The sequence below is a fragment of the Lepidothrix coronata genome, unplaced genomic scaffold (genome assembly GCF_001604755.1).
Source record: "Lepidothrix coronata isolate B3197 unplaced genomic scaffold, Lepidothrix_coronata-1.0 Scaffold5, whole genome shotgun sequence".
NCBI classification, from domain to species: domain Eukaryota; kingdom Metazoa; phylum Chordata; class Aves; order Passeriformes; family Pipridae; genus Lepidothrix; species Lepidothrix coronata.
The window spans coordinates 7,201,392-7,226,316 of NW_016690185.1; positions in this window are offsets into that span (position 1 = coordinate 7,201,392).

Genomic DNA, 24,925 nt, shown 5'->3' on the forward strand with positions numbered 1-24,925 from the left:
AGGAGTGGACCCACTAAAAACTCAAAAGACTAACAGCTTGCAGGACTCAGGGTGAAAAAATCTTGGCCCCACTGAAGGCAGTATGAGGCTTGCCAAGGACTTGAGTGGGGCCAGTATTTTACCATAGTTCTTTACAAGCAGCAGTGTTGCTCATTTAGAAGCATAAAAACACCCTGTGAATTTCCTGAGGTCCAATCACCATCTTTTGCTGGTGCTTCTGTCATCACATGGCTTCACTTCGAAATCCAAAGGGAAGAGGCTGAGAAGTGAAGCCATATCCTGTCACCAAAAGCCAGTTCCTTTTGCGTGATCTATGTGTAATGTTTAATTTCAGGGAAAAGAGAAAGAAACCCAAAACTTGGGTGTTTTTCTTTTCCCCCTATCTCTCATTCTCCTAAAAAAACCTCCTTCCCCATAAGGATAGTATAAAGAGACTTTACTAGAAATGACAGGGTACAGGGCTGCTGGTCCAGACGGGGACATGTTATGATGTGGCCGGACAGCCAGCCAGGAAGCACACCAACCTCAGGCCACTCATGGGACCCCCACCCAGCAGATGACCAGCCACTGGCACAGCCCCATCAGCCAAATGTGCTATCAGGAAAGCACAGTAAATGAAAACAGTGAGCCTTCTGCCTGCAGTCTCCATTGTAAGTGCTTGGGAGCATGTGATCATGATCAATAAAGCTCCATGGGAATCTTTTAAAGTCCTCCCAGCCACATCACTCCAGTAAAGGATTTGTCAGCCTTTCCATAAATCCGAGTTTTGAAAAGTTTATAGCTCATCTTGTTTTCATTCCCTTGAGGTGAAAGTTGATGTATAAAATTTCAGACCAGAAACACTTTTTTCCCTTGTTAATACAAAATACCATTTAAAACAAATTTTTGTCTCCAAATTTAGAGTCCTGGTAAGAATCACGTTATTCCCAGTTTTGAGTGTGCTGCTCAAAACTTCTGTATGAAAATCTGTTGAATTCAAGGATTAACAAACAAATGGCAAGTTCTTCTGCTGAATTTTTAAACCACTGACTAATATGTCCAGAACTGCAGAATTATTTTACTCACTCCCAAGAAATGCTGTAAGTCTGCGTCAGGACTTCTGTGGCAGAAGAACAGACAATGCCCCTCTGTCTCTTCTTCTTCCAGCAGCTGGAATCATGGGTTTGTGCTGCTTTGTTGTTTTAAGGAACAAAATTTCAGCTCATATAAAGTTGCTGTAGCTCCATCTACTTTGCATCTTCTCACTGTTAAACAGTTTCTACACTGCAGCCTAGAAATAATTAAACTTTCAGTAACAGACAGGACTTTTCCTGTTACATGCATGAGTCACATTCCAGCTACCTGTACTTACAGAGCACAGTGGGAGAAGAACCAGAAATCAGCTGACATCAGGTGCCTGTGCCTCACACAGACAGGCAAAACATATCTCATCATCTGAGCAGTAATATCTGACCTCTTCGTTGTCAGCAGCTTCCCTTACCGCTGAATTGAACCTTGCCCCTCACAGTGTGGTGGGATCCCATCTCTGCTGCTTTCTGACCTTACCAGCTGGTTCGGACTGAAGTTGCTGCCTCTCCCAGGAAGGAGAAAGCTGCGAGAGCATCTTTTTCCAGGCCTGCAAGCCTAGCGCCACTGTTTTACAGCAATAGATGTTAGCAACCAAAACAATAACCAAAGAACACGCACAGGAATTATGTACCTCTGTATCTCACCTTCACTTATCTATGATTGGAAGGAGTAAGATATTCATTTCCTTATTTAATTTCACAAAGTTAATTTCACACAATGTTCTTACAGAACACAATATAAAATTTACAGTCCAGGATCTTTGGAGATTGACCCAGTAGAAGCAGAATTGCTGCCATGCAGATGAGTTCATCTGCAGAAACCAAATAGATTTATATTTGCTAGTCCTCCAGTCACTGACATTTGCTTTATGTCATATGACCATATTACTTCTGGTGGAATTAATGTATTCTGGATTCTTTCTTGATGAGAAGGTATATTTCACTTATTTTTTGGCATGGCCTATGCTTAGAATAATTTATTCTTAGCAATGGATTTTTACTGGTGAAAGAAAGTTTGGAAAAATCAAAGAGATGAAAAAGAATTTTCTTTTTTCCTAAGCAGTGCTTAAAAAAAGTATCTGTGGATATCTATGTGGATATTGAAATCATCAGTGGTGGGAGTGTTTTTGGATTAAAAGAAATAATACAAAAGATTTGGGAAAGGGCAACAGATGGAGGGAGTCTTCAATAAAACTAATTTAAAAAGTGATAATTATGCCATTGCAATGGGAAGCTGAAAGTGTATTGTCAACTATAAAATGCCAAGTATAGATACAGCATTTTTTGTCTTGTTTTGTAAGAAAATGAGGCCTATATGATTGTGTGATTGTGTATATATAAATCACATTTCTGTTTGTGCACCAATGGGTTTTAGTCTGTCAGTTTTCCCTTCTTCTTCAATAATTTTTAATTCTCTAGACTGAATCGGGAGAAAATAGAAGTTTCAAAGTCAAAATATTCCAGTGAGGGTCTTAAAAGCTTGAAGCCCATCAGGAAAACAAAACCAAACAAAAGCCAATCCCCCCACCCCAAACTATTAGCACTTCCACTGAGGCAAATTATACTGTAAAAACTCATCTGCTTTTGAAAACTAGAAAATCCACAAATGGTAATAGTCAGAGAACTTCAACAGCTGGAAAGGTTTGACTTTAAGCTGTTACCTTATTAGACACCAGAAAACCTATTGCAAACTAAAACATACAGACTCTCAGACTAGATGCATTGACAGGCAAAAGTGACATGCATGTACTCTGACTCCAAAATTCCAAAATTTCCTACAAGTTTTCAGTGTCATATATCTTGTAATCTTCTCAGGGTGCTGGCAAATAGATAGCATTGACAGAAAGCTAAGCCCAAGCTAATTGAAAGGATTTCCTTGGCATTAATTTTGTGCTCTAGCCAATAGACCATATTCCCTTTCCATTTCTTTTAAATTGAGGCCATTTGGAAAGCTATAAATTCTTCATAGGAAGTAGATTTTCCTCTAGTGTTATCCTACTCAAAGGCTGTATTTCTTGGGGCTTTCCTTTAAGAAAATCTCATGGAAAGTGAGTCACCTGTTAAAATGATACAAGCCTTTTGCAAATACCATCCCTAACCCTAGAGCCATGGGTAGAATGAGAATATACATTAAGCAACCATCCAGAGGAGGCAAGGAGGCAAGCTTCTGTTTGTTTCATACATTTCCAAGTTACCACAGAATCATGCAGCAAAAGGCAATGGTAAACAATTGCCAAATTTCTTCTTCATGGTAGAACATTTTGCAGTTGTCCCACTTTTCTGTTCCCAGCTAAAAACTCTATGTCCTTCGGTATGTTATTTTATTGCTGTCAGCCTTCTGCATGAGACACAGCGGGCAGAAGATTGAATCTTCTGGTTTGCTTTCTACTGTAATGGGAAAGTCTGTGACGCTGCAGTGTTCTCGGCCTGCCTACAGTGGGAGGAAGGGCACAAAGTCCATGCAGCCTCTGTCAGGGCCCGCGTCTTTGTACATGGCTGTATAAGGCATATCTGCCACTTGATGCTCTGCCAGTGAACAGAGAAGCAGCAAAAGAAAGCAAGTTTTGCTGAATGAAAGAGGGAAATTCATGTAGTCCAAATGAACAGCAATTTAGAGTTTTTATGTACGTTACCCCAGCCTTCTTTGTGTTGTCAAGAATAGCAAACAAAGTGCTAATGAACAAATCCATCTGGTGTCAGCTTAAGGGGAGTTCTACCCCCCTCAAGCACAGATCCTCGGATTAATGTAGTCCCGTGCCAAGTGGCATAGATATTAGAATTTCTTCTCTCTCTTGATAAATAGCCAGAGCAATGTTCCTGTTCTTGTGAGGCTGACGGAAATCCCTCTGTAAGCACTTGTCTCTCAGTATTTCCACTGAAAATACCACAAGATTCCTGTCCAGACTGAAGAATAAAAGAGTAGGAGGAAGAAAATTGTGTCTTAGGTTTATCTCCTTGCAGTTATTTCAGAGAGGCACTAATAGCAAGCATGCTGAGAACAAGGAAATGGCTCACTCTGCAGCATTCCTGCTGCTACTGCTGCTAATGAAACTATGAAGAAACCTTCATAGTGCTCATGACCTCATGCCAAATCCCAAATGTTAATTACTGTATATCGTTGGTCTTCCAGTCATGAAAACTTAAAAAACAAAACAACACAAAGCAAAACAACAAAAACGGCTTTACAGTTTTTTCTGCGTGGCAGCAAGCCTGGACATTTTTGTTTTGAATCCACCATAAATATTTGACTTTCAAGTCACTCATAGTCATGATTCATTTTGTTAACAGGCTAGTAGGCACACTCTGGCAGAGGACTCACCATGTGCCAGATATTTGGAAATATGGACACATTGGAAACTTACTTTCTTGACCAGCTACTGATCTATTTATCAAATTGTAAACACAGGGGAGGACTTAGGGACAGATTGTTCCTGGCCTACAAAAGCTGGAGAAAGAGCAGGGAGTTTTGTGTCTGATCAGTAAATGCAGTTCTTGCAAAAGAGTAAAAGCTCTTGGGACACCTGCCACCTTGCAATTTTTCTCTTGGAGCTGACGCTGTTACCATTCAGGTCAGGAGGAGATGGGCAGTTCATTTAATCAGGAATTTGATTACTCCCCATGCAGGAAGAAGTGTAGAAGGAGAGGGACAAAACCAGTGGCAGCATCTGTCCTTTGCTGAAGTGATGCACTGTGAACAGTTAGGTACAATCAATATGAATGAATATGGTGAGAGGTCTCCAAAATGAACAGGGGACCAAGCACAGCATGCATCCGCCAGTGCTGACATTGAACTAAAAAGGAGACAAATCAAAAGGACACAAGGCCTTATCTACATTTAAAAGTCAACACTGGAGCAGCACCAACACTGAGAAGAACTGCTGAGAGCAGCTGGAGAAGTTAATTTCTCTTGACTACACTTGGGTTTGTACTTGTGATCTGAGCCCTTTCCTGGAGCACAGTGAGAGTGGGAGTGAGTGAGAGAGAAACTGAAGAATGAGTTGTGCACTGTGGGAAGAGGTCAAGTGTTAAAAAAGGGTGTGGATGAAAGAGAAGAATGATGAGTTCCCTCAATGTCTGTGATTTTACCTTGCTGACCAAAAAGTGGAAGCCAAATCCAGAATAGGTTTTTTTCACTCCACAGAGAGCTGCTAATAAACTTAAAGCCTGGTCCTTCCACAAGGTATTTTATATGCCAGCTGTGAAATATCACAAACACTTGACAAATGTTTAACAACCCAGCTCTGTTATGTTTATCCCTTTCAAACAATACCTTGTTGGGGGCCTGGTTCTGAGAAGCAATTGTGCAAAGAATGTGGATGGGAGGAAAAGCAGCTTGTCAGAAAAAAAGAGAAACAGCTTTGAAAGAAGCTCCCAAAATGTCTATGGACTCTATTCTTCCTCCGACATACAGATATCACTTCCTGGCAGGTGGAATCAGCAGCCGAGAGAGCTCTCTAAGCCTTGCTCAAATGAGGAAATGTTTCATTTTCCAAGCTCAGTTGTGACAGAAAGCTGCTGGGGAAGTTAATTGGTGAGTCTGGATACATCTAAGGCATGAAGAGCCTGCAATCATTTCCCAGCATTCAGTTTTCAGCAAATTGCTGTGTTTAGCAGGAAAGGGAAGGACGACCTACCACAGCTCCATGTAACAGCCAGTATCTGCAAAGAAATACTTCAATGCTTGCTTTTTCCGAGTGGCCAGTTGTGCTGTATATGGTGAATGTAAAAGTTTATTTGGTCTCAGTTGTGCAATGAAAGAGGCATCACAATTTTCTCCAGGCAATGAACCACTGGAGACTCCCTCATTACCTTTAACTCTGAAATCATAATTCAGAAATTTACAGGCCATGCTATAGCTCCCCAGAGAAACTCCACATTACTTTTGTCTGCTTTGTTCTGATATGCCCACCTTTTCCTTTGCTGCCTTTTCTTCCACCAGAACTTTTTTGTCCTGATGGTTCCAGTTCGGTTTATGCAGTGAAAGGTGCGAATGTATTACACCAGTCTTGGATGACTTAAGCCCCTTTGAACATTTTACACACACACACACACACACACACACACACACACATCAGCTATGCTCCCACTACTATATCCCTGCCTTTGCTGGAGCCATGCCACAGTCTAGTCTCTGAGTTACAAAGCCACAGACATTTTTAGGGAATCGTATTCAAGGTAAGAACTTATTACATGGATGTGGTGCGTGAACTCTGGCAGGCAGCTAAGCCCCTCCCAGTGACATGGGGGAAGGAATTGGAAAGGTAAAAATGAGAAAACATGTGGGTTGAGATAAAGAAATTTTAATAAAAAAAAAAAGACAAAACAAAACAAAGGAAAACCAAGTGATGCAAAACCAGCTGCTCACCACCCCATTTAATAGCAGCCCTTGGCAAACTCCTTCCCAGTTTTGTTGCTGAGCACAGTACATGGTGCAGAATATCCCCTTGGATTCAGCTGTCTGACTGTGTCTCTGTCCAGTCTCTAGCCCATCTCTAACCTACTTGCTGGCAGGGCAGAGTGAAAAACAGAGAAGACCCTGACACTGTGCAAGCACTGTTCAGCAACAACCGAAAATGTGTGTGTTATCAATGCTGTTTCAGCCACAGTTTAAAAACATAGCAACATACAGACTGCTATGAAGAAAATTAACCATTCGAGTTCAGCCCAGTATGCCAGTTCATATGGCTGGTTACTGCTCTGACCCATATACCCAAAACAATGTACAACCTCCTTCACTCAAGAGGACTGATACCCTCCAAAGCTGCTTCAGAAAAACTTTTGCTTTTCAATTATATCTGTTGCTCTAAAACGGAATATGACCTTTTCCTACACATCTTAAATCCTCCCTTATATACTTAGGCCATTAGGAGAACTCAAGAATCACTGTTCCTTTACTTATCATCTATGAACTGACAGACTGGACGATAGGTCCTGCTGGCATGCAAGCTCCTCACAGCCTCATCTGGATGTATTTGGACTGAATGAAATTCACTAATACTCTCCCATCTCTTTCCTATCTGTAGGATATAAGGGCCATTGGACATTATCCTTAGCAGGCTAGGATTAGGAAGAAGCCAGAAACCTCTTCTGGAGCAAGTGCTGGAGGCTTCTGCCCTGTGAGGCTCTGGATCTGTGAGGGCAGAAGCTGGGAAGGCCCATGCCCAGCTTATAAACTTTAAAGGTCTGGTCTGAGAGTGGGAAAGAAAAATACATTCACAGCCTGGCAGCAGGAAAAGGAGATGGCACAGCCCATGGTAGCCCCACTAAAACCCTTTCCTGACATTGCATTTTTGGAAGACAGATACCAGCAATATTACAGCATCCAAACAGCCAGACAAGAGAGAGAGAAGGAGGTTCAGAGAAAGGGAGAGAACCTGGAGGCATCTAAGCTGGGGAAAATAGCATGTCCCTAGTAAGCCACAACAGGTCCTTCAGTAACAGTGGAGAATAAGCAGGGGTATCTATGCTGCCTCTGCTGGGTGTGTCACTTGCCCAGCAGGGCTAGCAGGGGCCACCATCATCAGCTGTAGTGGAGGTTTGCTCAGTAATAGGCAGCTCCCTGCCTTCTGTGAGGCCAGATGCCATTTGTGAACCCTGGGCTATGCCACAGTTGTGAGGGAAAACTGTAATCCTTGATCACATGGCATGTAATTTCAGCCAAACCTTCCATTAAGAAAACTGTCAGGCTTGGGAGATCAATTTCCTGGTGGTAACGCTTTTTGAGTAAAATGACCTATCTTGCTTGAGAACAGAAAATTTGGTATAGAAGAGTGAGAAAGGGTAAAATAAAGACCAAAGTGCTGTATAAAATTCTGTGTAAGTTAGTAATGCCAGATGACTCATGGAAAACTTATTAATCACCTCACTTCAGTTTCGAAACAATGTGAAAATTTTTTCAGTTTCATGTCTGCGCTTGCTTCCTTCTCCCACCCCAACACTTTTACAAAGACCCTGTCTGGTGGCGGGGTACAGTTTGTCTCTGCCAGAGCTCAGGGACAGAAGGTTTCAGGCAAACACCGATTTGAATTTAATACAACAGGCCCCATCGAGAATTTCTTCAGAGAGGTAAGTCTGGATACTGGATTAACTTTTTCTTTTTATTCCAATTTTTTTGAATGTAAACATTCACTGCAAGCAGCCAAAATTCACAGAAAAGTAGTCATGAGTTTGCATGTCCATCACTACATACTTGTACCATGTCCAGAACAAAGAGAGATTGGTCTTGATGGGGTTGTTCAAGTTACCATACTACAGAGAAGAATCAGGAAAGCCGAATCATTCAACCAGCGAATTTCAGTGGAGTCATTTTGGATTCATAGAGCCAATCAAGATCAGCAAATACTTAATCTCTGTTTTATGTGGAAAGAGACTAGCTCTTAGCTGGACTTCATAAGCTAACCCTCGTCCAGGATCCAGACTCGTATTCAAATGAATCAGAGGAGAGAGAACAGCAGAGAAGATGGAAGTTACGAAGATCTCCAAAGCCACTGCATTTGTAAACTCACATACGCACATACCACAAGATGCATTTGAACTCAGTTTCAGTTAAGTTTCTCAATGACATTTCACCGGAAACTCTGTATTCTTTTCATTCAGGAGTAAAGACCTAAAAAACATTTGAGAACAAATATATCTTTCTCATGCAAAAGAAATATTTTGAGAGATCTGACTTTAATAATTTGGCTTAGTGCAAAAGCTATATATAAGCAAAAATTGGGGTTTAGATCAGCCAAAACAAAACTATTTGTTCTAATCACTTTGTGCTGTAAGGTTATGATTTCTTAAAATGGCCAGAGTTGAATTCATGGTTCTGTACCACAGAAGGTGAGGAGACCCTGCTTCCCCAGTATCCATCTGCTCTGTTCTTCTCCAGCTTCTCTGTTCCCTTCTACCCAGCAGCCAGCTTTAGCAGTTATCTGACTGCCAAGGAAGCTCATTCGACTCACAAAAAAATTATTAAAAAAAACCAGTAAAAAAGCAGTCCCCTCACCTTCCCAAATGAAAAACAAGGGCTTTTTTGCCAGGGATTAAGTTGGCTTCTCTCCTGGTCACAGGGATTCCAGAGCTGTCTGCAGGGCTGGCTGGCTGGTGGTTAAGGAAAGGAAGGCTCAGGCAGGGAAGAGCAGAGAGCAAGACTTCCCCCTTTTGGCAGCTGCAAGCTGTTAGTTCAGCTCACAGTTGCAACTTTAATCCAAACCCTAAGTGAACTAAAGAACTGGTTTTCATGCAGTTCTGCCTTTCCCTATCAGATGGAAATTTCTGTCTTTTATTTTTGCATCTGTAGCTAAAGAATTGAAATTATCAGATTAGGTACATTAGTGATTCACTCTTAAATATAATTTAGTACTCATATCTTATCTTATATGTTTCTTTATACCTCTAAAAAAGGATCATTCTGCAGAACAGTAATGCTGGCTGTGTGTAGTCTTTATTGCTAAGCACAAAATAAGGTGCAAGTTCAGCTAAGTACATACGTAAAACATTTTATAGAGTTCCTGAAAAAATCAGAGATATTCACATTTTGTCCATTCTATAAAGACAAATTCACATCTATAGCTAGACATATATGTACACAGACACTCTGAGTGATGTAGGCAGCTACACACATGGAGAGGATCTTTCTGGTCTGACCTTTTCAACACTGTCTATGTGTATGCAAGCAGGAGAGAGACTAATTGCAGCAAACCAGAAGCGATAGTAATTACTCTGATTCAGAAGTTACCAACCTTAGGAGAAGGGAAATTCAGGAATGGAATCATATTTAAATGCAGCCCATTTTGCTTTGTTCTGCAACACAGTCCCATTCAAAATACTTTGGAATTTATGAGTCTACTGAAAGTGAGGTCTCATAATGCGCACAGCATGTTGCCAGTTAACTTGAATGAGCTTTTCCTCTGCTTTCTGTCTGATTACTATAATACTGTGGTTGAAAAGGGGCCCTTCCTTCTAAAACATATGTGTTATGATGAAGTACAAAACCAGTCCATAAGCTATCCAGGCAGGTTCGTGCAGTGCAAGTGCACCTAAACATCAGCCTTTCAAAATATGATCTGGTGTCCCTTGAAGCAAGTTGGAGCAATCCATTTCTGCGGTGCTCTGGCCCCAGCCCTGTGACAGCACGCCTCTTTGTAAGCCTTCCAGTGCTTCCTGGTGCAGTTCAAGAGAGAAATGCTCGCTTTCTTGTGGGAATCCAGTGCTTTGATCTCTGCTTCCAGATGGAACCAGAAGTGCCGAGGCACGTAGAGAAAACAAAACCAAATTTTTGCAATCCGCAGGAAAGATGCCTAAGAATAATAGAAGTATATTCCTATATGCCGGCCACTTTTATTTTTGTGACAGCCTCATAACTTTAAACAAACAAAAATCTATAAAGCACCAGACAGAAAATAAGGATCACAGATATCTTTTTTTTTCCCAATCTTTTGACATTTAGTTCTCCCAAATACATACACAAAGCTTCTTCTGATCTCCGTGGTACAGGATTTGACTCTAAAAATTCAAACCACAAACAATGAAGCTATTACTCCTATGATTCATATGACCCTCCACAGGAAAAAAAGAGTACCCTGTTCCTATAGCTGCAACACTTACTGTGCTTAATCACGAACTGATATGTATTACTGGAATATCCAACATGTTTTATACTCAGACTAGCTCCATAGCACTGGCATATTGAAAGCACTCAGTTGTAAAAATTACTTTAAAAATCATTTATACAATCTTCTGCATGTTGGTCTTTATTTCAGCTGCAGTGTTTGAAAAATGTAGAACTTTCAATTGATTTATTAATATTAATTTCAATTACATCTTGCATTAGTCCACATTTATAAGTATGAAAAACTATAGCTTGAGAAATGCATTTGTTCTCAATATTCTTTCATTGCACTCTACCCTGAAGTACTGGAATGATTCTTGTTGTAATTAGGGCTATATAAACCCTTCATGACATAGTGGCACTAACATTTTGAATTTCTTATTAAAATATTCTGATATTTTATCTAAAATTGAAATAAAAGTGAAAAAAATTACATTTATAGGAAAAACATCCATGAGTGGCATGGTCGTCTGCTGCTGTCTCTTTGCACTGTGTCCTGGGTGCAGAGTTGCAGCCAGGCCAGATGCTTCCCACAGTGGAAGCCCTATGCATACTTAGAGAAGATCTCAGTTTTCCCCTCTCTATTCTAGCTGCCGGAGCTGCAAGAGAAGCATTTCACTTTGGGAGGTCTCCATACAACAGTTCTGATTCCCAGGAGCTTTCCAGGTTTGCCCCACAGCCTATTTACCACCACCCTCCCCAGAGTATATCACCAAGAGCCTTTTCCTGCTACAACCTGCTAGATTTCACCAAAGAGAGCTTGACTATCATCATCCTTTCTCTTAACCACATCACCAGCAGACGGCCAAGGACAAGACAAGGACTGCTTTTCCTTCCCAGGAGTCCTTGCTTTCTGCTCTGTTTTTGAGATGGCTGACAAGGAGTACCAGCTGCACAAGGAGTACCAGCTGCACCAATGCGGTACCAAGCCTTTTGTCCCATACCTGCATCAGCCGGGTGGTACGCCATGGTGGTAAAGCACACCTGTCCTCACCACACAGTCTGACTGGACATATCCTACTATACATATGGGAAGAAGGGGGTCACTGAAGGCATAAATGTCAACTATGATGTTTTTGGTCTTAGGACAGGAAGAGTCCAGCACTGGTGGGCTTTGTGATTGGTATTTTTCTTCTTTTTGTTTGTTTGTTTGTTTGCTTACTTGATTTGTTTTGCTTAATTTCATGCTCTCATTCTCCTGGTAAATTCTAGATTTCCATAGACTACAAGCCATTTAAACAACATATTACTAGACATACCTCATATTTGAATAGCTGATGATGGCAAGAGGATCTGATGTGACATGCAGCAAGTTCTTTGACAGCTCAGTTTCAAAGACCCACACATCCATTAGGCTATTAGGAACCTAAAGAAACCCTAATGTTATGGTCCAGGAGCAGGATATTTTAAAAGTTTCAAGCCCAGGTCTTGCTCATTTAATATACTATATGCTATAGTTCAGAAGCACCAAATCTTGAAGGAGAGTCACTCAGATTTGAATTAATTTTAAGGTAGTTTAGGATTATAACTCTTCCTTATCACCTGCCTACATATGCTGGTAGACAGCAGAATTATAGCAGTAAAATAAAACACTACAGCTATGTCAACATAACAGCCTATAGGAGATCTACAGAGGAATAAAGTAACTTTATTTTTGGTATAATTAATTATTTTCTAAACAAAAATATTCTGCTTCTGTCAAGAAACTTGTATATTACAAAATGTCCAACTAGTTCCCCGTCTTTGACATGAAGGTTTACACCCTGTGACATTTAAAATCACTTTTATTTCAATGGTCAATTTTTAGAATAACCGACATACTTAGAATTACTTTAAGGATTTTTTTTAATTTCTTGATTATTTTTCCAAAGGGAAAAAATTAAAAAGGGAGGAGTCAGAAAGCATAAGATAAATTCTTTCATAAAACCTTCTGTCATAAATACCTTTTTCCCCAAGAATTTTAAACATAGCTTTTTTTGCTTTTGTTTACTGCCCATTAGAGCCACTCTAATGACAGAAGAGTGATGATTATATTTTTAAATGAAAGTAACTTACTTTAGCATTATCACTATCACTTTAAGCTATATGTCCATAATTGTCTGCCTAATTACTGTTCTTTATATCTGATCTATCACAGAAATGCAAAAATACAAATGATACACATGGCAGTGGCAAAAGCAAATAAGTTTTTTTCTCAATTATTTTTGTTCACATCAGTCTGGATTTAAAACACCTTTTTCTATGCTTTATGCTTTATTCTAGGGGGACATTTATGATTACATTGAGAAGAAGGCCCTATAAACCATGAACAGTTGCCAGCTTTGCCAGCACATCATTATTACATCGCTTGGTAGGCTTGATCTTTCTTCTGTTTTATGTAAGCAAAATTCACCCTCAGTGGAAGAAAAGCACACGACCAAGGCATGATTTAAGTCCTTAAATCTCAGTTAGACTCTACATCCCATAATTATTGAATTTCGGATGTTCATATTTTTTTTATGTCTATGTCTTAGTTTCAGCTGATAAATGAATGATGTTGGGGAAGATTTTACTTTTGCCCTGACAAGGTAGGTCAATTTGAGTGGAGCTACTTATTCTGCCTGCAGTCAGCTACTTCCAATATTCAAGTGACCTTAATTAAAGTTAGCCATAGACGAATACACAATATGTGAGAATTATACACGTGGACATGGTTAAAAAAATATTATAACTCAACCACTGAAAAACCAAGCATAAACAGAATAAATGTGCAGCAGTGTATGCGTGTTGAATCAGAAAAATATGAAACTTATCATTAATGCCCCTTAACCAATGCCTTACTAGAGCGAAGCATTAATGGTATTGTCTGAGAACTATGCAATATACATATGTCCTGAGGACCTCGCTGCCACCGTCCAAGCTCACTCGGCCCTGGCAGATGAACCTTAGGATTAAAGGGTGGGCTCAGTTCAGCGCATACTGTGTCTCACCTAAAAAATCCATTCCGCAGGCTTGAAGTCTTTACCCACTTTGGCAAAGCCCTGTATCGACATCTTCTACAAATGCAGTCACACAAAGATCAAAAGACGAAGGCATATACACCTGCTTCCAAAGGTGCACCCAAATTAACTCTAGCATGCTGGAACATCAGAACCATGCGTGATTCTGCAGATAGTGGACGTCCTGAGCGTCGCTCTGCCCTGATTGCCCATGAACTGTCACGTCTCAACATCGACATTGCTGCTCTCAGTGAAGTTCGCCTTAATGAGGAAGGCAGCCTCAGAGAACATGGTGCTGGTTACACACTCTTTTGGTCTGGTAAGCCCAGAACAAAAGAGCATATCTCAGGAGTCGGTTTCATGATCAAAAACTCTATTGTTCCAAAACTCGAAAATCTGCCGACAGGTCATTCCGACCGCATTATCTCCCTAAGCCTTCCACTACACAACAAGCAGAATGTTGTCCTCTTTAGTATATATGCTCCAACTCTCCAGGCTGACACTGATGAAAAAGATAAATTTTACACCGACCTGCGCCACCTTACCCAGAAGATTCCTGCAGATGATAAGATCATTATCCTTGGTGATTTCAACGCCAGAGTAGGAAAGAATTTTGAAGCCTGGAAAGGAATATTAGGCAAGCATGGTGTTGGAAACTGCAATGATAATGGTCGACTCCTGCTGGAATTCTGTGCGGAGCAACAGCTCACCATTACTAACACTATCTTTCAGCAGAAAAATAGTCTGAAGACAACATGGATGCATCCCAGATCCAAACATTGGCACCTCATCGATTATGTCTTGGTGCGACAGAGAGATGTCCACGATGTCCACCATACCCGCATGATGCCCAGTGCAGAATGCCAAACAGACCATCGACTGGTGCGCTGTAAACTTAACCTCAGTCTTAAATTCAAACCTAAAAGGGGCAGCATCCCAAGGAGGAGACTCCAAGTTAATGATCTCCAATCAACCACAGTGAGAAACAAATTCCAGGCTAATCTTCAAACTAGGCTTGATAATCATTCCACAGACTCTACAGGTATCTCTCCTGTAACACTTTGGGACCATATTAAAAACAGCATCCAGCAGTCCTCTGAAGAAATCTTAGGGTTCTCCCTCAAGAAGAACAAGGACTGGTTCGATGAAAACAATCAAGAGATCCAGAAATTGTTGAGGAAGAAGAGAACTGCTCACCAAGCACACCTTGCACTGCCATCCTGTCACGTAAGAAAAACAGCTTTTCGCAACACATGCAGCAAACTCCAACAGAAACTCCGTGACATCCAGAACAAGTGGTGGATCAGTCTAGCTGAAAAAACTCAATTATGCGCAGACACGGGCGATCACAGAGGGTTCTATGAAGCCCTGAAAACAGCATATGGGCCTACATACCAAGCTCAAAGTCCTCTACTCAGCGCTGATGGTCAAACACTTCTTACAGATAAAACCTCCATTCTGAATCGATGGTCTGAACACTTTCAGACCCTTTTCAGTACCAGTCGTGTAGTCCAAGACACAGTCATTCAGTCCATCATGCAACAACCAGTGAAGTATGAATTGGATATTGCTCCCAGTTTAGAAGAGACCCTCAAGGCCATAGATCAGGTGAAAATCGGCAAGGCAGCTGGAATTGATGGAATTCCACCTGAAGTCTGGAAACTTGGAGGCCTTGCACTCCATGCTAAATTTCACGAGTTCTTACTACGCTGTTGGGAACTAGGCGAACTACCATCAGACCTTCGAGATGCAGTCATCATCACCCTGTATAAGAAGAAAGGTACTAAATCAGACTGCTCAAATTATCGTGGAATTACTCTACTCTCAATTGCTGGCAAAATCCTAGCAAGAATACTCTTGAACAGACTAATACCTGCTATAGCAGAAGGAATTCTACCTGAAAGCCAATGTGGTTTCAGAGCCAACAGGAGTACCACAGACATGGTGTTTGTTCTCAGACAACTGCAAGAGAAGTGTAGGGAACAGAACAAAGGTCTCTATGTAACCTTTGTTGACCTCACGAAGGCTTTCGATACTGTGAGCAGAAAAGGTCTATGGCAGATTTTGGAACGCTTAGGTTGTCCCCCCAAGTTCCTCAAAATGATCATCTCACTCCATAAGGATCAACATGGCCGAGTCAGTTATGGTAATGCACTTTCAGAGCCCTTTCTAATAAAGAATGGTGTGAAACAAGGCTGCGTTCTCGCACCAACCCTATTCACAGTCTTTTTCAGCATGATACTCCGAAGGACCACAGCAGACCTTGATGATCAGGGCGGTATCTACATTCGTTACCGTACTGATGGAAGCCTTTTCAACCTAAGGCGACTGAAGGCCCACACTAAGACCTTAAATCATCTTGTCCGGGAGCTGCTCTATGCTGATGACACCGCCCTTGTTACCCACACAGAAGCAGCTCTGCAGTGTTTAACATCCTCCTTTGCAGAGGCTGCTGAGCTCTTTGGGCTGGAAGTCAGCTTAAAGAAAACAGAAGTTCTCTATCAACCTGCACCTCAGGAAGTCTTCCATCATCCCCATATCACCATTGGTGATTCAGAACTCAAATCAGTCCAGCAGTTTAATTACCTAGGCAGCCTCATCTCCTCGGATGGTAAGATTGACGGAGAGATAGACAACAGGTTAGCAAAGGCATACAGGGCCTTCGGAAAGCTTCATAAAAGAGTTTGGCGAAATAAACACTTGAAGAAAAGTACCAAGATCAGTGTTTACAAAACCATAGTGCTGTCTACTCTTTTATATGGTTCCGAATCATGGGTCATCTACCGCCACCACCTGCGTCTACTAGAACGCTTCCATCAACGCTGCCTCCGTACAATCCTAAACATCCACTGGTCAGATTATGTGACCAACACAACTGTTCTAAAACAAGCAGCAGTCACAAGTATTGAGGCCATGTTGCTGAGAACACAGCTGCGCTGGGCAGGGCACGTCTCCAGGATGAAAGACCACCGCCTCCCTAAGATCTTGCTTTATGGTGAACTTGACACCGGCTGCCGCAAGAGAGGAGCCCCGAAGAAAAGATACAAGGACTCCCTGAAACAACATCTCAGCCTTGGCCATATTGATCTACATAACTGGTCAACTCTGGCCTCCAGTCGGGAGGTCTGGAGACACACTATCTATAATGCTACTGATGCCTTTGAGAAAGCACGCAGGATCACTCTTGAGGAGAAAAGACAACGCAGAAAGAATCGTGCCTTGCAGAATTTACCACCTAAGGAGTCTTTCTGCTGTGCCTTTTGCAATCGGACATGCCTGTCTCATATTGGTCTTATTAGCCACCAGCGTGCTTGTGACAAACGTGTGTAGAGACCCTTCCTGAATCTTTGTTCGCGAAACCCAGCCATGATGCAATATACAAGAAGTTCAGACTCTCTTTCATTATCATTTCTTTCTTTTCTCTGAATAGATAAAACAGACCATTTGTTAAAATTGAAATCAAAAAATCTGACCACAATTATCTTAAATGTGTTACTTATTATTATTTGAGGCTCTGTGTGGATATTGTCTCTGGAAATGCTCTTTTCAGATCTGGAAGGAAACTCTGCAATCCAGCTCCCTGCAGCCCTTCTTGGGAGGCATGAGGTTTTTACTTGTCATAGCAAGCTGGATGGTATTTATTCATTCCAGTTATTCCAGCTAGTTTGTGCCACCCTTGATAAGCTGCAAAAACTGTGAGAAAGAATACAAAGCAGCATGGATATTCAAGGCCTGGGAGCAAGGTGATAGTGGCTTTGTTTGCTTATGCACAACTTATCTAGGAGTGCTTTATTGCTCCACATGGGCATCTGTCAGAACTCAACCCTGCTTTAGGGGTTTTCAGGATACAGAATTGAACTAGCCCAAAGGACTGTGTGGGAATAATTGCGTTGCCGTATCTTTCACATTTATGGAAGCAAAAAGGCCAGATGAAGCCAACTTCTGATTCATCTGACTGCCAGGATCTCTCAAAGCCTCACCCCTTTGTTCACACAATTCTGGCTAGTGATTCATTAAATTTAGTACTATTAATGCACATAAACACATTTTGGGAATGCTGACAACTTTCTTCTGGAATGGTGGTTTGTGAACAGTCTCCTTCCCATTCCCTACACCAGCAATGATGTAATCAGGGTAGGACCAGGTGGTGTCACATGCTGAAAACCTAATGTGCATTGCAAATTATAACATCCACAGAGGGTGAGAAACTTTTCTGTCCCAACTTGCAGACCCTTGGGAGCTTCCTGCTTTTGATCTATGAAAATCAGCTAGCAGTGAGAACTTTTTTGTTTCTTTAGGTTAGTTTTTAGAGAGCTCAGATGAAAACCAAATTAACAACAATCTAAAAATCTAGTTTTTCCCTTCACACAAAAACCCTGTTATTTAGCCATTTTTTGCTTTTGAGACTAAAGATCCAGTTGTTAAGCATGGTAGGTAAAAAAATCCCAGTACAGTATTTTCAGTCCTATCTATTGAGAAGAATACACACAGAGATGTCTTCAAATTGAACAGGGATTCCTGAAGATACTGATTCAATAACTCAAGTTATTTCAGCTATTAATTTCCAATTATTTCAACCGAGTTAGGTACATAAAGGTCTTCAAGGGTGGAAAGTCTGTAAAACCAAATGAGGAAGCTCTTTCAACTATGCCCACAGATGCACTCCCCTTCCCAGCAGTGCTCTTGGTCTCTTTCCCCTTCTGGTACAGGGAATGCAAATGCTCCCCGATTCCTTGTCTGGGGAGATGGTGACACTTCATGCAATACTGCAGCAATAAGCCTATTCAGTGTGCACAAAGAGGAAAGATCTTTGGTTAATTCACTGTGAATGGATAGAAATGAGACTGAAAACCTCTCTCTTTAGTTTCCCATCCCTACACAGGTCAGGCACGATACATAGCAGCACACAGATTTCTCTTGCATGCATTTCCCTTTCACATACCCACAATTATTATTTTTGCATTAAATTGTTATTGGATCACTTTCATTTTGCAAAGAAAATTGAACCCCCCTTCTTTTATTGTTAGAACTACAGGTATAAGTCTTTTTTTTTCATCACTGAAGCATTCAGGAGAGTCCAAATTATGCTAACAGCCGAGTAACTTTCCAATACCTTATGGAAGAGAAAATGTTATGTCTTTGTAGAAATGAAGACAAAACAGAGGATCAGCTGTTTCATACATAAAAGCACTGAACTAGTTCAGGCCCACCGAATGATGATGACAAATGATATTTAGTAGGACAATGTCTTAAAACTGAAATTTTGGAACCATGAATAGGAACTTGTATTAGGGTATTTCAGAGCAACTTGGTTGTTTTATTTTTTTAAAGATACCTAAAAGTACCTGCTTTTTAAAAGATGTATATTCAATATGTAGAAAGATAGTATGTTTTGGGTTATCCAGACCTTTTAAATTTCTAAAACTGCTGGTCATTTTTACACCTAAAATGAATATGGTTTTCAGAGGTAAAAGCACAATTTGATTAATTAATTTCATTCATTCAAAAGTTAATAAAATAGTTTTATTTAATAAATCAAAAGTTAATTAATTGCTTCAAAATTAATTGGAAATGTTGATGTTGTTATAAACTGCATAGGTTGTTGCAACATGGAACGAAAAAAACAAACATGGGTTGTACACATTTCTTGCACACATACCTCCTACAGACTTCATAGATTATTTTGGTTACCTAATTACAAATGATAGCTCTTCATGACTGTTTTTTCAAAACGTGGTGGGGAGAGGGGATACCTATTTGTCTCTCAGATGCAAATAGATAGCAACAGAGTTTTTTAAATTTAAACCAAGAGAAATCAAGTATTTAATGTTCTTTGTGTTTATAACTGCATAGAAAATTTCATTAAACATTAGTCATTTGGGCATTGTTTTTTTATTTCCTTGGAGACAGCATCAGATTCTACAGTACAATTGAAATCAATGACAAAAACTTCATCAACTTCCAGGAAAAACAGTTCAAGTCTACAGTGAGGTAATGGGGTTTTTTATTTAAAATGCAAAACAAAACAAAATTAAAAAAACCCACCCCAAAGGCAAGCAAATAACCCACCACCCTCCCCCCACCAAAGAAACCCATACAAAACCCAACTACAATAACAACAATACCAAACCAAAAAACCTTTCAAAGCCTCAAAAATATAGCCCACTAGGAGCCATCTTTCTGGCTTTCTACTCCTCCTTCAACAGATGAATCAATTAATTCAAGTAGAATTTGTTTTTGAAAAAGGCTGGTAATCGAGTAATTGGTAAAAAGAGAACAAAAACAAATGACATGCATGAAGACCTTAACCTGAAAGAAGGATTCTGCTGCAAGAAATACTTCTGACATCATCTTGGGTTTATGGTCGGAGAGGCTTTAATGGATTTTTGTCCCTGATAGGATAGGAAGAAGCGTAGAAATGAAAATTTCTGATTGAAACTACTGAGCTCACTAATTTGGGAAATCAGGGAAGCAAACAGGAAGAATTTGTGCACACGACATTGCAACAGAATGAAATCTGACAGACAGAATTGTGGGAGCCAACATCATGAACTTATCTCATAATTGAGATGTTCATCAATTGGAACTGAGACGAAAAGATCTGGGTCTACAAGTTGATGTCAGTGTGACAATAAACTTACAAAGCAATGCATCTATAAAAAAAGAGATGGGATATCAAGACATACAAGGGTATTACCTTGGATGATTCCCTTGTAAACTACCGGCATGGAGTGAAATAAAGCATTCAGTTCTCTGCTCGAGAATGATGACTTGAACTTGAATCAGCATACTAAAGGAATAATGAAAGACTGCTGAAAATAAAAAAAGTGATTAAAAGAGTTTTGCACTGTTATGTTAAGTAAATCTAAGGCCTGGACAGAAAATGGCATTTCTTAATAGACACCACTTAGAGAAAAACAAGCCATAAATAAATTTAGGATCAAGATGAAAAGATTTCTTATCCTTGCAGGACTAGGATTTTGGAACAACTTGGTTTTAGATTAATTGTTATAAATTTTTGCAAGGATTGCATGACAGAGCCACAAGTAACAACAAGGGATGAGCCTCATCGACACAGAATGTTCCTTTCCTGGGAGCCTGTGTTTGGTTTTAAAAACAATATTACAACAGCTGTTGGGGGAAAACCACAAGCAAAACAATTCAACAAAAAAGCCCAAACAAAACCAAAACCCAAAACCCTCTCTGCACAGAGTAAAACTCACTGAGCAGCCTACAACTGTCCTCTAGCAGTAGGTATTTTTATTGTTCAAAATGGGAACATTTTCTTCAGATTGTACATAAGAATTTGTATGAATAATATAATCTCATAATATTTTCAAGTAGGATATGTAGATTAACATAAATTTTAAAAATAATTTAGGTTTCAACACAGTATCACCTATTGGAGTAAAAATAGTAGCAATGAGTCTGAAACGGTGAAAACACTACCGGAGTCAACTATGATTAATTTGTAGGCTTACAGTGTGGAGTTCTCTGTAACTCACTCTGCCTTGCATACTATCCCTGCTAATAAATATTTGATGGCAAATAGATTTTTTTTTATGAGAAAGGAAGACTGTACTACAGTGAAGTAAAGATTTGCTTTGAGCCATTAGACATAACTTGGCTCAAAGTGAAGGCATTTACACAGAGTTAAACGAGATAATATATTTCCTAGGAAATATAGCATTGTGCATGACAATTTAAATGTGCTGCAGAAAAATAGATATAAGTGATAAAAAGTAGGTGCTTGGCCTGTCACTAGAAAACATATCAGCTACTTTAAAATACACACTTCTTAGACTAATCACCACATTATTGCCATTTCAAATGAGATGTGCAGGTGTAAATCTGGAATTGAGCAGTCCTTTCTTCTTGTTAATGAGGAGATTATAATGTCTTGCAGTGGAGAGTTTTAGGTGTTCAGGGAGCTCAGGCATTGAGCAACATCCAGAAAGCAAAATGGGATGTGTGGTTCGAAGCCATGTTCTGGAGGATTTCTTTCTTTTGAGTTCGCTCTGTCCATCATCCTTGAGGAAAAAGAGAAGTCCTGCAACTTGTTATTCCAAAGAATTGTTCCCGTGCACAGCTCTAGAAAGCAAGTTACACTGAAAAGAGCTGCTTTGCATGGATGTTACACTGTCAAACTTTGAAACACCACTGTCCCCATCCCCAGCCTCTGTGGCTGCTTTCCCACTTAGCCTGGGAAAGCAGGCTCTTTGTGGGTGCAAAGAGCAACCCAGAGAACAGTGCTGTAAACTGTGTGGGGCAAAAAAAATAAAGGGCCAGTCTGTGTCTCCCTGAAATGCTAGGATGGAGAACAGTAATGTAAAAACCTTTTAATGTTCCTTTGCGGGAAATGGCATGCTTTTACTTGGCCAGGAGTGCTCAAAAATTGCCTAGTCCCAGCTTTCACAGCGATGGAGAACTGAACACTGCTGAACAGGCTTGTGGCCTCACGGCAGTGGCATGCTCTGTCAGGGGCATACATTGGTATGCTTGTGTTAGGCTAGGAAAACAGTAGTTCTGGTTCAGGCAGTAGGAGCTTTCCTGACTAGAAGCCACCCAGAGGGCAGCAGTAACACAGCGCTGTCATGGGGCACAGGGACTGATAGAATCCGAATGGTTTGGGTTGGAATCGAACTTAAAGGTTTTCTAGTTCCAACCCCCCTGGCAAGTGCAGGGACACCTTCCATTAGATCAGACTGCTCAAAGCTCCATCCAATCTGGCCTTGAACACTTCCAGGGATAGAGCACCCACAACTTCTCTGATGTTGAGCAATGGCAAGCAGCTCAGCCCTCCCTCTGTCCCTCAATAAAATAGCTATCTTTTTTCTTCCCGCAAGAGTACCAGGACAGATGACACTAAAAAAAAAAGTGCTGGAGGGAGGTGGCATGGGAGTTGGGATGATGAGGATACAACAGCAAATGGTCACATTTTACTGTTGGCCAAAGGATCCTTCAGGATCTCAAGTCACAAACCTGGTCGTGCCAGGAAAACACAACCCACTACCAACTCCCCTTCTTCCTCAGTGCACCCTCAACTGGATAAGCTGACTTTGGACAGGATTGCTGCCACTTGGCATTTGCCACCCCACAGTTGTCCCATGTTGCTTGGAGTTTAGGATGGCTCTAGAAGCGCTGGGAATAAAGTGATATCTCCAGGGTAAGACTGATGGTGGAGCTACTTACAGAAAAAAAGAACTATCATCTGCATGCCTACCCCTCTTTCTTGAGCTAACCTCAAGAATCCCAACTAGGAAATATGATAATCTTATAATTTTTACTCTGAGTATACTTATATTATTAATTTTTTTTTTAAATAAAGGCTGGTACATCCACTAATGTAGCAGAGGGTATGCATAAACAACTACAGGCACCACACTCCCATTTAGCAAGAACATCCATGTCAAAACAGACTGTTCTTTTGAAATTCATGAACATGAAATCAACAGTATATAAGAACAAAAGCAGCCCTCTTATGTTTCAGTAGTATCGCTGTACTATAGCAAATGGATGTAAAGTTATAATTCACACTAATTAGAGAATACCACTGCATGATTTATAGTGCAAATTTACACAATTTTTTTGTTTAAGGTTTGACATTTGAAAGTCTTGCACCTTATTTACAGTCAAAAACCCACAAGTCTTTACATTCTGTAAATATTTTTCTTCTTATTTAGTTGTTTGAAATCTTCACTTGCCCTGTGTTCTCACCCCCAGACAGAGTTTACACGACCAGAAGGAGACTTTAAGTATGTGATTTTTTTTTAGAGGCAAGAGCCAAGGACAAATTTAATAACAACATGTGGGGTTTCAGATTATAAGGTTCAAAGTTGTCTTATTTTAGACATCTTAGTCGTCAACTTCTCATAGTTTCCTGCAGGACATGAGCTCAAAAATCTGGACACACTTTTTCTAAAGTGATAACTGGGAGGGAGGGGCATTGTCTTCTTTTAAAAATCCTTTAAAAATTTTTTCATACTCACAAACCTGGGCTTCTTTCTCCCTTTTCCACCCCAAAACATCAATATGTTTCCAAATGGCCTCCAAAGAGCTTTCAAGGGAAACATTTTTTCTGGTTGTGATTCTTCTGTGGTCTTCTGTGGTCTACCATTACTGCAGATAAGCATTTGTTCACCTGTTTCCCAATAGAAGCAAATAAAAGAAAAAGTGAAGGTGGTAAATACATGTTCATGTACAAATAATAAGCATGATTACTTCTTTATTGTATTTGCATTGGTTACAATTTTTTCATTACATCTCCAAGCATTTCTATGTTCATCTGCACAGGTCTTTTCCAACCCAGTTGATTCTGCAATATCTCAAGGTCAACATCAGTCTATAGAGATGCATTTGCACTAACTCAGAATAAAAATGAACCTTCTTTTGCTTTTTATTCCCTCTATAAATTTTCCAAAGTATCTGGAACAAATATTCACCAGAAATCTACTTTGCCATTTATTATCATAAAACAACTAGATTTAAACTGTATATCTGCCTTCATTTTTGTGGCCAGTGATTTCAGTAGAAGATTTAGGTTGAGTTTCAGCTCACTGTTCTGGAAAAACACATAGTTTATTCTACCACATGTACAAAAAATATAACAGGATTGTTACATCTCTGTATAGACCATACATTTGTTGCTGTGCCTTGATCTGGTAGAAGTATTAAAAAAACTAAATATCTATAGACTCCTGAAACATTATTTACTGCAACGTTACAGCACTATGTGTTGAATAAAGAAAAAATCTGAAGACTTACTCTTTCATCCTCCTGATCTGAAGAACCGTCACATGTTTTGGTGTATTTTTACACTAAGATGGATTCTTTGGGTCATTACACTCAGAGGTACTTCTTCAAAGTTTTTTTTCCTCTACTGGTCGAAAAAATCCCAGGCCTTTGTCCCTGACTTCCATCTGTAGTATTTTGAGGCTAACTCCATGAATGTAGAAAAGTTACCCAACTAGAAATAATGCCTGATGTTCAAATGGACTGAATATTAGCTACTCCTACTAGCCTCTCCTACATCATGGACATTTGTGAGTACTCAGACTTTTTACAAATTGGGCCATTTGCACTAAAACCACAGGCTTGTAGTTGAAAAAATTGACCCCAATCCTTACTTTGAAAGACCCAACAAACCACCAAGCATTTCTAAATTCTAACCATTGTACTCTCTAGGCAAAACAGAGCAGTGAGGAAGCAAATGCTTGATTTTCCAGCTGCAACAACGCCTAGTCACATCAGCAGGATGGCTATGTTATTGAGTCATGGCACCGGTA